Source organism: Triticum urartu, chromosome 1A, assembly GCF_056163025.1.
Source record: "Triticum urartu cultivar PI428250 chromosome 1A, HENAU_Tu73, whole genome shotgun sequence".
Taxonomy (NCBI): Eukaryota; Viridiplantae; Streptophyta; class Magnoliopsida; order Poales; family Poaceae; genus Triticum; species Triticum urartu.
In genome coordinates this window covers 301,230,256-301,245,770 of record NC_141873.1, presented here as the reverse complement: position 1 = coordinate 301,245,770, position 15,515 = coordinate 301,230,256, and the positions used below count along the sequence as shown (strand labels likewise).

At 46.9% G+C, this 15,515-nt stretch overlaps 1 pseudogene; it reads right to left on the bottom strand.

Annotated features, from left to right (window-relative positions):
• Positions 1–7,272: 7,272 nt before the first annotated feature.
• Positions 7,273–9,795, bottom strand: LOC147990956 (uncharacterized; annotated as a pseudogene).
• Between the last annotated feature and the right edge of the window lie 5,720 nt (positions 9,796–15,515).

The following is a 15,515-nucleotide window of genomic DNA, read 5'->3' as shown; positions in this document are numbered from 1 at the left end:
GATCAACATAGCGATGTTCACCAATGAAACTACTCCATCTCACGTGATGATCGGACATGGTTTAGTTGATTTGGATCATGTAATCAGTTAGAGGATTAGAGGGATGTCTATCTAAGTGGGAGTTCTTAAGTAATATGATTAATTGAACTTAAATTTATCATGAACTTAGTCCTGGTAGTATTTTGAAAATTATGTTGTAGATCAATAGCTCCCGTTGTTGCTTCCCTGTGTTTATTTTGATATGTTCCTAGAGAAAATTGTGTTGAAAGATGTTAGTAGCAATGATGCGGATTGGATCCGTGATCTGAGGTTTATCCTCATTGCTGCACAGAAGAATTATGTCCTTGATGCACCGCTAGGTGACGGACCTATTGCAGGAGCAGATGCAGACGTTATGAACGTTTGGCTAGCTCAATATGATGACTACTTGATAGTTTAGTGCACCATGCTTAATGGCTTAGAATCGGGACTTCAAAGACGTTTTGAACGTCATGGAGCATATGAGATGTTCCAGGAGTTGAAGTTAATATTTCAAGCAAATACCCGAGTTGAGAGATATGAAGTCTCCAACAAGTTCTATAGCTAAAAGATGGAGGAGAATCGCTCAACTAATGAGCATGTGCTCAGATTGTCTGAGTACTACAATCGCTTGAATCAAGTGGGAGTTAATCTTCCAGATAATATAGTGATTGACAAAATTCTCTAGTCACCATCACCAAGTTAGTAGAACTTCGTGATGAACTATGATATGCAAGGGATAACGGAAACGATTCCCAAGCTCTTCGTAATGCGGAAATTGACGAAGGTAGAAATCGAGAAAAACATCAAGTGTTGATGGTAGACAAGACCACTAGTTTCAAGAAAAGGGCAGAGGGAAGAAGGGGAACTTCAAGAAGAACAGCAAGCAAGTTGCTACTCAAGTGAAGAAGCCCAAGTTTGGTCCTAAGCCTGAGACTAAGTGTTTCTACTGCAAAGGGACTGGTCACTGGAAGCGGAACTACCCCAAGTGATTGGCAGATAAGAAGGATGGCAAAGTGAATATAAGTATATTTGATATACATGTTATTGATGTGTACTTTACTATTGTTTATAGCAACCCCTCAGTATTTGATACTAGTTCAGTTGCTAAAATTAGTAACTCGAAACGGGAGTTGCAGAATAAACAGAGACTAGTTAAGGGTGAAGTGATGATGTGTGTTGGAAGTGGTTCCAAGATTGATATGATCATCATCGCAGACTCCCTATACTTTCGAGATTAGTGTTGAACCTAAATAAGTGTTATTTGGTGTTTGCGTTGAGCATGAATATGATTTAATCATGTTTATTGCAACACGGTTATTCATTTAAGTTAGAGAACAATTGTTGTTCTCTTTACATGAATAAAACCTTCTATGGTCATACACACCAACGAAAATGGTTTGTTGGATCTCGATTGTAGTGATACACATATTCATAATATTGAAGCCAAAAGATGCAAAGTTAATAATGATGGTGTAACTTATTTGTAGCACTGCCGTTTAGGTCATATTGGTGTAAAGCGCATGAAGAAACTCCATGCTGATGGGATTTTGGAATCACTTGATGCTTGCGAACCATGCCTCATGGGCAAGATGACTAAGACTCCGTTCTCCGGAGCGAGCAACTGACTTATTGGAAATAATACATACTGATGTATGCGGTCCGATGAGTGTTAAAGCTCACGGCAAGTATCGTTATTTTCTGAACTTCACAGATGATTTGAGCAGATATGCGTATATCTACTTGATGAGACATAAGTCTGAAACATCTGAAAAGTTCAAAGAATTTCAGAGTGAAGTGGAAAATCATCGTGACAAGAAAATAAAGTTTCTACGATCTGATCGCGGAGACAAATATTTGAGTTACGAGTTTGGTCTTCAATTAAAACAATGTGGAATAGTTTCACAAACTCATGCCACATGGAACACCTCAGCATAATGGTGTGTCCGAACGTCATAACCGTACTTTATTGGATATAGTGCAATCTATGATGTCTCTTACCGATCTACCACTATCGTTTTGGGGTTATGCATTAGAGACAGCTGCATTCACGTTAAAAGGGCACCATCTAAATCTGTTGTGACGACACCGTATGAACTGTGGTTTGGCAAGAAACCAAAGTTGTCGTTTCTTAAAGTTTGGGGTTGCAATGCTTATGTGAAAAAGTTTCATCCTGATAAGCTCAAACCCAAATCGGAAAAGTGTGTCTTCATAGGATACCCAAAAAGTTACTGTTGGGTACACCTTCTATCACAGATCCGAAGGCAAGACATTCGTTGCTAAGAATGGATCCTTTCTAGAGAAGGAGGTTCTCTCGAAAGAAGTGAGTGGGAGGAAAGTAGAACTTGATAAGGTAATTGTACCTTCTCCCTTATTGGAAAGTAGTCCATCACAGAAATCTGTTCCTGTGACTACTACACCAATTAGTGAAGAAGCTAATGATGATGATCATGTAACTTCAGATCAAGTTACTACCGAATCTCGTAGGTAAACCAGAGTGAGATCCGCACCAGAGTGGTACGGTAATCCTGTTCTGGAGGTCATGCTACTTGACCATGACGAACCTACGAACTATGAAGAAGCGATGGTGAGCCCAGATTCCGCAAAATGGCTTGAAGCCATGAAATCTGAGATGGGATCCATGTATGAGAACAAAGTATGGACTTTGGTTGACTTGCCCACTGATCGGCAAGCAATTGAGAATAAATGGATCTACAAGAGGAAGACGGACGCTGATAGTAGTGTTACTATCTACAAAGCTAGAATTGTCGCAAAAGGTTTTCGACAAGTTCAAGGTGTTGACTACGATGAGAGTTTCTCACTCGTATCTATGCTTAAGTCTGTCCGGATCATGTTAGCAATTGCCGCATTTTATGAAATCTGGCAAATGGATAAACAAAACTGCATTCCTTAATAGATTTATTAAAAAAGAGTTGTATATGATACAACCAGAAGGTTTTGTCAATCCTAAAGGTGCTAACAAAATATGCAAGCTCCAGCGATCCATCTATGGACTGGTGCAAGCATCTCAGAGTTGGAATATACGCTTGATAAGTTGATCAAAGCATATAGTTTTATACAGACTTGTGATGAAGCCTGTATTTACAAGAAAGTGAGTGGGAGCACTACAGCATTTCTGATAAGTATATGTGAATGACATATTGTTGATCGGAAATAATGTAGAATTAATCTACAAAGCATAAAGGAGTGTTCTTAAAGAAGTTTTTCAAAGAAAGACCTCGGTGAAGCTGCTTACATATTAAGCATCAAAATATATAGAGATAGATCAAGACGCTTGATAAGTTTTTTCAATGAGTACATACCTTGACAATATTTTGAAGTAGTTCAAAAATGGAATAGTCAAAGAAAGAGTTCTTAGCTGTGTTACAAGGTATGAAATTGAGTAAGACTCAAAGCCCGACCACGACAGAAGATAGAAAGAGAATGAAAGTCGTTCCCTATGCCTCAGCCATAGGTTCTATAAAGTATGCCATGATGTGTACCAGATCTATTGTATACCCTACACTCTGTTAAGTAAGGGAGTACAATAATGATCTAAGAGTAGATCACTGGACATTGGTCAAAATTATCCTTAGTGGAATAAGGAAATATTTCTCGATTATGGAGGTGACAAAAGGTTCGTCGTAAAAAGTTACGTCGATGCAAGTTTTGACACAGATTTGGATGACTCTAAGTCTCGATCTAGATACATATTGAAAGTGGGAGCAATTAGCTAGAGTAGCTCCGTGCAGAGCATTGTAGATATAGAATTCGCAAAATACTTACGGATCTGTATGTGACAGACCCGTTGATTAAAATTATCTCACAAGCAAAACATGATCACACCTTAGTACTCTTTGGGTGTTAATCACATAAATAATGTGAACTAGATTATTGACTCTAGTAAACCCTTTGGGTATAGGTCACATGACGATGTGAACAATGGGTGTTAATCACATGGTGATGTGAACTCTTAGTGTTGAATCACATGGCGATGTGAACTAGATTATTGACTCTAGTGCAAGTGGGAGACCGGAGGAAATATGCCCTAGAGGCAATAATAAAGTTATTATTTATTTCCTTATATCATGATAAATGTTTATTATTCATGCTAGAATTGTATTAACCGGAAACATAATACATGTGTGAATACATAGACAAACAGAGTGTCACTAGTATGCCTCTACTTGACTAGCTCGTTAATCAAAGATGGTTATGTTTCCTAACCATGGACAAAGAGTTGTTATTTAATTAACGGGATCACGTCATTAGGTGAATGATCTGATTGACATGACCCATTCCATTAGCTTAGCACCCGATCGTTTAGTATGTTGCTATTGCTTTCTTCATGACTTATACATGTTCCTATGACTATGAGATTATGCAACTCCCGTTTGCCGGAGGAACACTTTGTGTGCTACCAAACGTCACAACGTAACTGGGTGATTATAAAGGTGCTCTACAGGTGTCTCCAAAGGTACATGTTGGGTTGGCGTATTTCGAGATTAGGATTTGTCACTCCGATTGTCGGAGAGGTATCTCTGGGCCCTCTCGGTAATGCACATCACATAAAGCCTTGCAAGCATTGCAACTAATGAGTTAGTTATGAGATGATGTATTACAGAACGAGTAAAGAGACTTGTCGGTAACGAGATTGAACTAGGTATTGAGATACCGACGATCGAATCTCGGGCAAGTAACATACCGATGACAAAGGGAACAACATATGTTGTTATGCGGTCTGACCGATAAAGATCTTCGTAGAATATATAGGAGCCAATATGAGCATCCAAGTTCCGCTATTGGTTATTGACCGGAGACATGTCTCGGTCATGTCTACATTGTTCTCGAACCGTAGGGTCCGCACGCTTAAGGTTTCGATGACAGTTATATTATGAGTTTATGAGTTTTGATGTACCGAAGGAGTTAGGAGTCCCAGATGAGATAGGGGACATGACGAGGAGTCTCGAAATGGTCAAGACGTAAAGATCGATATATTGGACGACTATATTCGGACATCGGAAAGGTTCCGAGTGATTCGGGTATTTTTCGGAGTACCGGAGTGTTACGGGAATTCGTCGGGGAGTATATGGGCCTTATTGGGCCATACGGGAATAGAGGAGAGAGGCCAAAAGGAAGGAGGCCTGCGCCGCCCCCCCCCCCTCTGGTCCGAATTGGACAAGGGGCACAGCCCCCTTTTCCTTCTTCCTCTCCCCCTCTTTCCCCTTCTCCTACTCCAACAAGGAAGGAAGGAGTCCTACTCCCGGTGGGAGTAGGACTCCCCTTGGCGCGCCCCCTCCTAGGCCGGCCACCCCTCCCCCTTGCTCCTTTATATACGGGGGCAGGGGGCACCTCTAGACACACAAGTTGATCTTCGTGATCGTTCCTTAGCCGTGTGCGGTGCCCCCCTCCACCATATTCCACCTCGGTCATATTGTAGCGGTGCTTAGGCGAAGCCCTACGACGGTAGAACATCAAGATCGTCACCACGCCGTCGTGCTGACGGAACTCCTCCCCGACGCTTTGCTGGATCGGAGCCCGGGGATCGTCATCGAGCTGAACGTGTGCCAAGAACTCGGAGGTGCCGGAGTAACGGTGCTTGGATTGGTCGAACCGTGAAGACGCACGACTACATCAACCACGTTGTGCTAACGCTTCCGTTGTCGATCTACAAGGGTACGTAGATCACACTCTCCCCTCTCGTTGCTATGCATCACCATGATCTTGCGTGTGCGTAGGAAAATTTTGAAATTACTACGTTCCCCAACAAGTTGTTGTACCAGAATTGAACTAGGGAAATCCAAAAACTCCACCGCCTCGGGCAAGCTTGAGTAAAACATCTCAAGAATGTTTCCACACACTGATTAACCCGTTCAGTCTGACCATCGGTCTGCGGGTGGTTGGCTGTGCTGAGTCGAAGTTGAGTGCCTGCGGCCTTGAATAGCTCCTGCCAAAAATGGCTAGTGAACACAGGGTCACGATCTGATATGATTGCTCCAGGGAGGCCGTGGATCTTGTAAACTTGTTGGATGAAAACCTGCGCTACAGACGCCGCTGTATATGGGTGCGCCAGGGGCAGGAAGTAGCTGAACTTGGTTCTTTTGTCCACGATCACCAGGATGCAGTTGAACCGGCTGGATTGTGGTAGGCCATCCACAAAATCCATGGATATCATATCCCAGGGTTTGTTAGGAATTGGCAAGGGTAGCAAGAGTCCAGGTGAGGCTGCTCGATCAGGTTTCGCTTGCTGGCATACGACACAACACTGCACATACTGCCTGATTTGCACTTTCATTTTGGGCCACGCAAAGAGACGTCGTATGCGCTTGTACGTGACTGGGAAGCCTGAGTGACCCCCACTGGACTATCATGAAACGCTTGGATTATGCGTTGCTGAATGTTGGTGCCCCCTCCCAGCCAGATTCTGTTTCTGAACCGGATGATGCCTTGCTGTAGCCTGAATCTGCCTTTGGGGTCATCACGTACAGCCAGTTGCTCCAGAAGCTTCTGCGCCTGGGGGTTGTTGTTATAACTGCTGATAACATCCTCCAGCCAGCTAGGTTGGCACGACATGATGACATTTAGCACCTCCAACAGATTGGCTCGTGATAATGCATCCGCGACGTTGTTTTCAGTCCCTTTCCTGTACACGATGCGGTACTGAAGCCCCAGCAACTTGGTAAAAGCTTTCTGCTGCCAATGTGTATTCAGTTGTTGTTCCTCCAAGTGCGTGAGACTCTTTTGGTCTGTGTATATGACAAATTCTGCATGTTGCAAATAGGGACGCCACTGATCGACAGCCACGATGATTGCCAGATATTCTTTTTCATATGTTGACAGCCCCTGATACCTGGGGCTCAGCGCCTTGCTCATGAATGCTATGGGATGGCCTTGTTGTTGCAGAATTGCTCCGATGCCTGTGTCACATGCGTCTGTCTCCACTGTGAAAGGCATTGCAAAGTTGGGCAATGCTAGAACTGGGGCTGAGGTCAGTTGCTGCTTCAAGACCTGGAAATCCGTCTCTGTGATTGAAGTCCATTGAAATGGCGCGCTTTTCTTCAATAAATTGAACAGCGGACGTGCGATCATTCCAAAGTTGCGCACGAAGCGGCGATAATACCCGGCGAGACCCAAAAAGCTACGGAATCCTTTGACGTCTGGCGGAGGGGTCCAGTTGATCACTGTTGCTATCTTGGTCGGGTCTGTTGCGACTCCACGAGCACTGATGACATGGCCTAGGTAGGATACCTGGCTTTACCCGAAAGCGCACTTGCTTAACTTGACCTTCCACTGATCCTTGCAGAGCAATTCCAACACTTGCCTCACGTGGCACTTATGCTCCTCTAGTGTGGCGCTGAAAATCAGTATGTCATCGAAGAAACAGAGAACGCAAACGCGCATCACTGGTTTGAGCGTTGTAGTCAGCCCTTCTATGAACGTGGGTGGTGCTCCAGCCAAACCAAAGGACAAAACCTTGAATTCAAAGTGACCTTGATGCGTGGAAAATTCCGTCTTGTACTCCTCCCCAGGCGCGAGCCTGATCTGATGATAGCCCGCGCGCAAGTCGAGTTTGGAGAACCACGCTGCGCCATGCAGCTCATCCAAAAGTTCTTCGATGACTGGGATCGGAAACTTGCCGACGACTGTAATGGCATTCAGTTGCCTGTAATCTATGCAAAGGCGCTAGGTTCCGTCTTTTTTCTTAACCAGGATGACCGGGGATGAGAATGGACTGTTGCTTCGCTGAATGACTCCAGATTTTAGAAGTGCCTCAACTTGAGCCTCTATTTCCGTCTTCTGCTCTGGTTTGTATCGATACTGCCTGACATTGACTGGTCTCGCCCCAGGAATCAGAGGGATGCGATGGTTGCATGCCCTCCTAGGTGGGAGACCGACCGGCTCCTCAAACACGTCTGGAAACTGATCTATGATTTCTTGGATGCATGCTGGTGTCGTTTCCAACTCTTCCTGCTGTGAAGCAACCACACAGAGATGAATAACATGAGTGATCGACCCGTTGCTGCATAGGTTCTGCAACTGCAAACTGTTGATGGTCTAGCAACTGGTGGAAACCGCATCGTGCCCCACAAGACGCAGTGGGCCTGCTGGAGTGGGTATCTCAATGAAACGAGCGCGCCAATTGACCTGCATCGGGCTGTGCTCTTCTAGCCAGTCCATGCCGAGGATGACGTCATACGTGCCCAAGGCCAGTACTCTCAGATCCGTATAGAACTCATGCCCTTGAGCATACCAAGCACAATGCGAAGCGACCTCAGTGCAGAGCAATTCTCCTCCATCTGCCACACGCACACGGCTAGGTTTAGGCAGAGAGCGGACTCCTGAAATTTTGCGTGCCAAGTGCTCGTTGATGAAAGAATTGGAGCTGCCTGAATCGACTAGCATGAGTACTTCATGCCCTTGCACCCATGCTCGAAGTTGAAAAGCTCTGGCTGACACTCCTCCTGTTACTGCAGAAACTGAAATGGCCATGGCTGTATCCTGAATCCCATCCTCTGAACCCACTTGAGTGTTGACGAAACTGTCAATGCCGAAGATATCCAACAGCTCTTCGACAACATGCAATTGGACTGTGGTGGGGCACACATGATCGTGCCCCCACCGTTCGCCACACTTAAAACACAGCCCATGGGCGCGTCGGTAGTCCCGCAGAGTCTTGAGCTTGGACCGATCGGCGCGAGCGGCGTCCGTGCCGCGGCGATCTCCCGCTGGTGCTAGTGGTACCGCTCGCACTGGTGGAGGGGGCAGGAGCAGGGGAGTGCCCTGTCTTGGCGCCTGCTCGGGTGGTCGGGGTAGTGAGCCAAACGATCCTTCCATCACCTCTTCTTGGAGCAACGCCAGAGCGCATGCCGTGTCCAAGTCCGGCGGCCGCTGAACTAGCACCACCGCTCTGATGTCCTTCCGTAGGCCCTCGACAAAACGAGTCAGAAAGTAAAACGGATGAATGGTGTCAGAGTAGGAAGCCAAATGGTTGATAATCAATTCAAACTGCTCAATGTAATGCGCCACAGAAGTGGTTTGTCGAACAGAATAGAACTGTCTGATCAACGTTTGATGCCTATCGCGACCAAAACGTGTCGCCAGTAAGGCAGTAAACTGTTCCCAATCGAACTCTGCTAAACGTTTCTGAACCGACTGCAGCCATACGGCAGCTGAGCCAGAGAAGTTCAGGGCCGCCATGGGAACCCAAAACGACGGTAGGATACCGAACATCTGAAAGTACTGTTCGCACATCGTCTTCCACAAGCTTGGGTTGTTGCCCGTGAACCGTGGGAAGGCGATGGACGGGTGGGACTGCCCTAAACCTGCTAGCAGCTGACTCGCATGTGCAAACGGCGACAAAAAGGACGGAGACGTGATCAGAGAGGATGACGGACCTGTTGCCGGGGGTGGCGGCGGCGTCTGGAAGGACGCCGCCACGTTCCCCCGTGGCAAATTGAACACGCCGTGGCCACTGGGCCCTTGAAGCTCGGTGCCCGCGCCGCCACCGGCCCCCGTAAGGACGCCGGTCGTCGCAGAAGGGCCCTGCTTCTGGATCACCTCTTGAAGCTCCTCACCCGCGTTGCCTGCGGGCGGCTGCGCCATCTGGAGCGCCGCCACCGCGTCGCCAAGGTCGGCCACCCGCTTCTCCAGATCTGGGCGCCAGTGAACCAGATTGTCGATCTTGGTGGTGGAGACTTGAATCTCCGCGATGGCCTTGTTCTGGGCCTTGAGGGTGTTGTCGAGGCGGTCGACGAAGGCTTCAATCGCCGGATCCATGGCTAGCAAGTGCGTACGAGCTTGACGAAGGCCTCTGGTCTCGATGATTTGCGCCAGGGTGGCGAGGTGGTGAGGAATTTCTGGTCTCTGATACCAGATGTTAGGGTATGGGTAGGTACTCTCTCGATTACTAGCAGCAATCACTCGCGGATACAAGTTTTGTGGTGATTACAGGGAAAATACAAGAATTCTGGAGCTAGGGTTTGTCGCGAGACAGGTAGGGGAAAGGGGAAAAGAGCCAAGCCGCCGTTGCCGTGATCCACTGGATGCCCGTGCAGCTGCTCCTCCTTCCTTAAGTATCGGTGAGGTTGGGCTTTAGCTGACCCAGTCCCGCCCAACGACTCTTGGGTTGGGCTTCTTGAGCCGGGGAGTGCGCGGAGCAGCAGCGACACGGTTGCTGACGCTGCCTGGTGGGTCGCTCCTGTCAGGGACGCTGACAAATAGTCTTTGGGACGCAGGAGTCAAGTCTGCAATTGCTTGGTGCCGTGTCACTGGCCTTGACTTGACTAGATTGCTAGGTTGATGGCGCTACGTTTCGGCATCTTAACCGCTCCAGATCACCATTCATGGACAAGAAAGCCAAGCATGAAAGCTCATTTGGGCCAAGTGTTACTTAAGTAGGAGTAGTACCATGTTTATCCGGATCGATTACGATCCTTTGGAAAGGACGTCCGACAATTTTAGATTTTGTTTTCCTCTCGGCAATGAGATATTTTCTTCCATTGTGCCGTGTCAAAGGTATACACATGTTGCACTCGGTGTCTACTCAGCAGCAAACATGCACATATTGGATATCATATCTGCCAGCTAAAAAAATTTATATCATAGGCAATTCGCATGCACAGTCTCTCAAATCATTCAGACTTTTGGTGGTACAACGGGGATTTAAATAGCTCGCCGTGAAAACTGCCCATACTTGGTGATGTCTGCCCGCATGGCCTCAAACATGCACGCCTGTTTATCACAGACCATGCATGGGGCAGGGCTGCTTAATTCCTTCCCGGAAATCTTAGGTTTGCTGCTGTGCTGCCTGCTTGAAAACGATCGATCGATCTTGTGCGTAATGTTTTTTATATATGTGCCACGTTTGTTTGGCCAGGTTGAGTAGCTACATGGACTGGACTGCGTGGACTAACGTCTAGCGAAAGCAAATCCATTTTAGACGGACGCTAGCTAGCAGCAGCACCACCACCACAGTGAACAATGGAGACAGACAGATGGTCATTCCTTCTCGTCCCCATGCAAAACCATTTTATATCGATCGAAGAAGCTGGGTGAGCATACAATTTAGCCTGGACAGAGAACTGGTAGGACTACTCTCTCTTCACAATCTTTATCTTTACCTCTTTACATAATAATAATACTCCCTCTATTCCAAAATATAGTACGCCCACGCTTTCCGAGGTCAAACTTTGACCATAAATTTAACGAACGAGACCGACTACGGCGGGAGAAAAAGTTACATAATTAAAAACTTCTTTCGAATATGAATTCACTGATATAACTTTTGCCTCCGCCGCAATTGGTCTTGATAGTTAAATTTACGGTCAAAGTTGAAGCACGTGGACAGAGGAAGCACTACATTGTGGAATGGAGGGAGTAATAATAAAGCAAATTGGGTTTCTTTCGTCCGTCATAGCATTTTTTAGAAAAATCCCTCTATTTCAGAGAATTCAACCCGCAGTCCTGTTTTAAGTTAAAACGAATCGTTATTTTCGTATTTTACACAAAAATCCTTGTCTTTTTTTGAAATCAACCCGCCCTCCGGATTTAAGTCACACCCGAACTGTTATTTTACATTTTTTAAAACCCCCCTAATGTTCTAGGTAATTCATCCGCGGATCATATTTAAGTCAAACAAATGCTTTTTAAAATCATCCATATCTTTTAAACCGTAACACCGATTTGAACATGTTATATATGAAATTTGATTAGAAAAATATGTACATATGAATATGAGATTATTTTCACCTGTTAAGTATTTTTAAATATTATTTTGAAATATATTTGAATCAAACCAAATGATTTTCTTAAGTATCTGTATCTTTTAAACCGTAACTTTGATTTTAACATATTATATATGAAATTTTATTAGAAAAATGTGTGGAATCTAAATATGATGTTAATTTTACATGTTAAATATTTTAAAAATATTTTTATGGAAGCAAACTTATAATTTATAACGTAAGATCCCTTTTTTTCATACCGGCGGCGATCCAGATTGCAAATAAACACCCCACTATAACCATATAGGGAAAATAAAACATCAATAACTACACATGCATACCTCTGAAAAATGTCACAGGAGAAAACAACAGATTTTTTTCATCGCGAGAGAGAGAGAAAGAGAGAGAGAGGGAGAGGGAGAGGGAGAGGGAGGAGAGAGGGAGAGAGAGACGTCTTAGGATTAACCATATTCAACACACGTTTTTTGTTGTTTTATGTGAACACCGAGGCCATCGCCGACGAGGGTAAGAAGGAGGATGTAACACCCCGGTAGTTAAGTTACAGTAACCACACACTAATGGTGCCATGTCATCGCAATTAAATTTCTAAACCTCACTTTGATCCAAACCGAATTCAAATTCAAATTGAAAAGAAAGTCAAATTTTTATTTCTTCAAACGGTAAAACAAAAATGTCCGCTGGGTTGCAACAATTCACTAACAATTTTCCTGAAAGAAACCAACACTTTATGAGTAATTAAAAATGCCCTTAAACTAATTAAAATTGGACCAACAACTTTTAATTGATCCTTTTCAATTTAAATAAATATTTGCACATTTAAAAATAACTTGGAACTTGTCGTGCTAGCTCATAGCATTACATAGTACTTATGCGTCAAGATTCATCTACAACTAAAATTATTTGCTACTGAAAGCGGAGGCCAAACAGTAAATAAAATAGAAAAAAACGAAAAAAGAAGAAAAAGGTAAAGCAGAAAATAGCAAATAGCAAAGCCTCACTAGGCACTTTGGCCCATGTAGAGGCAGAAAAGGGCCCAGCCCACACACCCCCTCCCACTTGTCTCCTTCCTCCTGCTACAGGAGGCAGAGGAGGCCGTGGCGGCCATCCGACATGGCCGCCGGCCACGCGTCGGCATCCGAGTCACCTTGCCCGTCTACAAGACCTCGCTCGACGTTGTGGTCGAACCCTAGCCCGCACTCTCCCCCCTCGCGCCGCTCTCTTCCCCGCAACACTCGACCGACGCCGTCATCGACATGGCCGCCGTCGCCCTCGTGCCCATCGAGCTCCCTGGCGCCTGGGAGTGTGACCTTCTGCTTCATCTACGATGACTACTTCGCCTGCGAGGAGCAGATCGATCGGAGCCACAACATCGCAAGGGATCGACCTCAATTTTGTCTTCGGCCACGGAGCTCCGCCGCTTCAATCTGTCCCCCTCGACCTTCTCCCGGCTTCTTCGAGCTCTCCCCCGGAACCGCAGTGAGCTCATCTCCCCGTTCCCCCTGGTTGTCCCTCGATTAGTCGCCGTAGGTCGCCGTTCCACCGCAGAGGATGAAGCTTCGCTAGCGCGCCCCTGGCCACGCTCGCCGCGCCTCTGGCCGCGACCGGTTGTACCCAGCCACGCCCCCACACGCGCTCCCGCACCGCCGGCCGCCCGCCGCTGCCGTCGCGCCCTACTCCCCTCGAGCACGTGCGCCCGCTACCGTCGCTACCTGCTGCTGCTCCCGTCGCCGTCGCGTGCAGGCCATGGCCTCGACCGCGCCCCCGCTCGCTGCTTCTTCCCCCACGCTCGACCTCCCGGCCGCGTGCCCGCGCGCCCCCTGGCCCGCCCGCCTGCCGCTTCGTCGGTGGACGCCCGCTGCCTTTGGTGCCTCGGCCCGGCCTCGCCCTACCCTGGCCGGCGCCCTGCCCGCCGGCGCCCCTTTGGGTGCCGCGGTGCACGAAAACGGGCGCCCACGCCCGCACCCTATAGCGCGCGCCCGGTGGCTCTAGGCCACTACCGAGGGCCCCCACGCCCCTGTCATCCAATAAAAAAAGAGATTAAAAAAATAAAATAATTATAATTATAAATTAATTAGTTCATTAATTAATTTAAAAGTTAATTAACTTAATTAACTAATTGTTTAAACTGTAGTTAGTTAGTGAGTCTATGACAGGGGGCCCCGCGCCCTTGTTGACCAGTCAAACGTTGACTGGTCAACTGGGTCCCCCTGGCCCACTTGTCATCCTCTGTGTGCACTTCTGTGTACACTTCTGTGTACACAGAGCTGGGTACCCGTAGCAATTTGTTGTTTATTTTCGAATTAAAATAAATTTAGAAAATGTTTAAATCTTTGAAAATCATATCTTTTAATCCGTAACTCGGATGGAAAAACTTTGTACATGAAAGTTGCTCAGAACGACGAGACGAATCCGGATACGCAGCCCGTTCGTCCGCCACACATCCCTAACCTATCGAACTCGCAACTTTCCCCCTCCGGTTCATCTGTCCAAAAACACGAAACACCGGGAAACCTTTCCCGGATGTTTCCCCCCTGTCCCGGTATCACCTAATACTGCGTTAGGGCACACCTAGCACCGCGTATTGCTTTGTTATGCCTTGTGTTGCTTTGATTGTTTTGTTATTTATTGTGTTCCCCCTCCGTTACTTCTTTCCGGTAGACCCCGAGACTGCCGGCGACCCCCCCCTAGTTCGACTACGGTGTTGACGACACGTCCTCCTTGCCAGAGCAACCAGGCAAGCCCCCCCTTGATCACTAGATATCGCCTACTCTCCTCTATACTGCTTGCATTAGAGTAGTGTAGCATGTTACTGCTTTCCGTTAATCCTATTCTGATGCATAGCCTGTCATTGTTGTTACAACTGTTGATACCTTGCCTGCAATCCTAAATGCTTAGTATAGGATGCTAGTGTTCCATCAGTGGCCCTACACTCTTATCCGTCTGCCATGCTATACTACTGGGCTGTGATCACTTCGGGAGGTGATCACGGGCATATGATATATACTTATACTGTTACATTACTTATGATACTGTTCGGAGATGGGGGCTGAAGGGGCAGGTGGCTCGATCCAGGTAGTGGTGGGCCTGAGTTCCCGACGGCCCCCGACTGTTACTTTGTGGCGGAGCGACAGGGTGGGTTGAGACCACCTAGGAGAGAGGTGGGCCTGGCCCTGGTCGGCGTTCGTGGATACTTAACACGCTTAACGAGATCTTGGTATTTGAACTGAGTCTGGCTACTGGCCTATACGCACTAACCATCTACACGGGGACAGTTATGGGCACTCGACATCGTGGTATCAGCTGAAGCCTTCGTGACATCAGCGACTGAGCGGCGTGCGCCGGGTTGGACCGCGTAACGCAACTTCCTTTGTAATGGAGGTTGCTAGGTCTGCTCACCAGCCGCGTTCGCAACGTGCAGGTGTGCAATGGGCGATGGGCCCAGACCCCTGCGCCATAGGATTTAGACCAACGTGCTGACCTCTCTGTTGTGCCTAGGTAGGGCTGCGACGTGTTGATCTTCCGAGGCCGGGCACAACCCAGGAAACTGTGTCTGACCAAATGGGATCGAGCGTGTTGGGTTATGTGGTGCACCCCTGCAGGGAAGTTAATCTATTCGAATAGTCATGATCTTCGGTAACAGGACAACCCGGAGTTGTACCTTGACCTTATGACAACTAGAACCGGATACTTAATAAAACACACCCTTCCAAGTGCCAGATACAACCGGTGATCGCTCTCTCACAGGGCGACGAG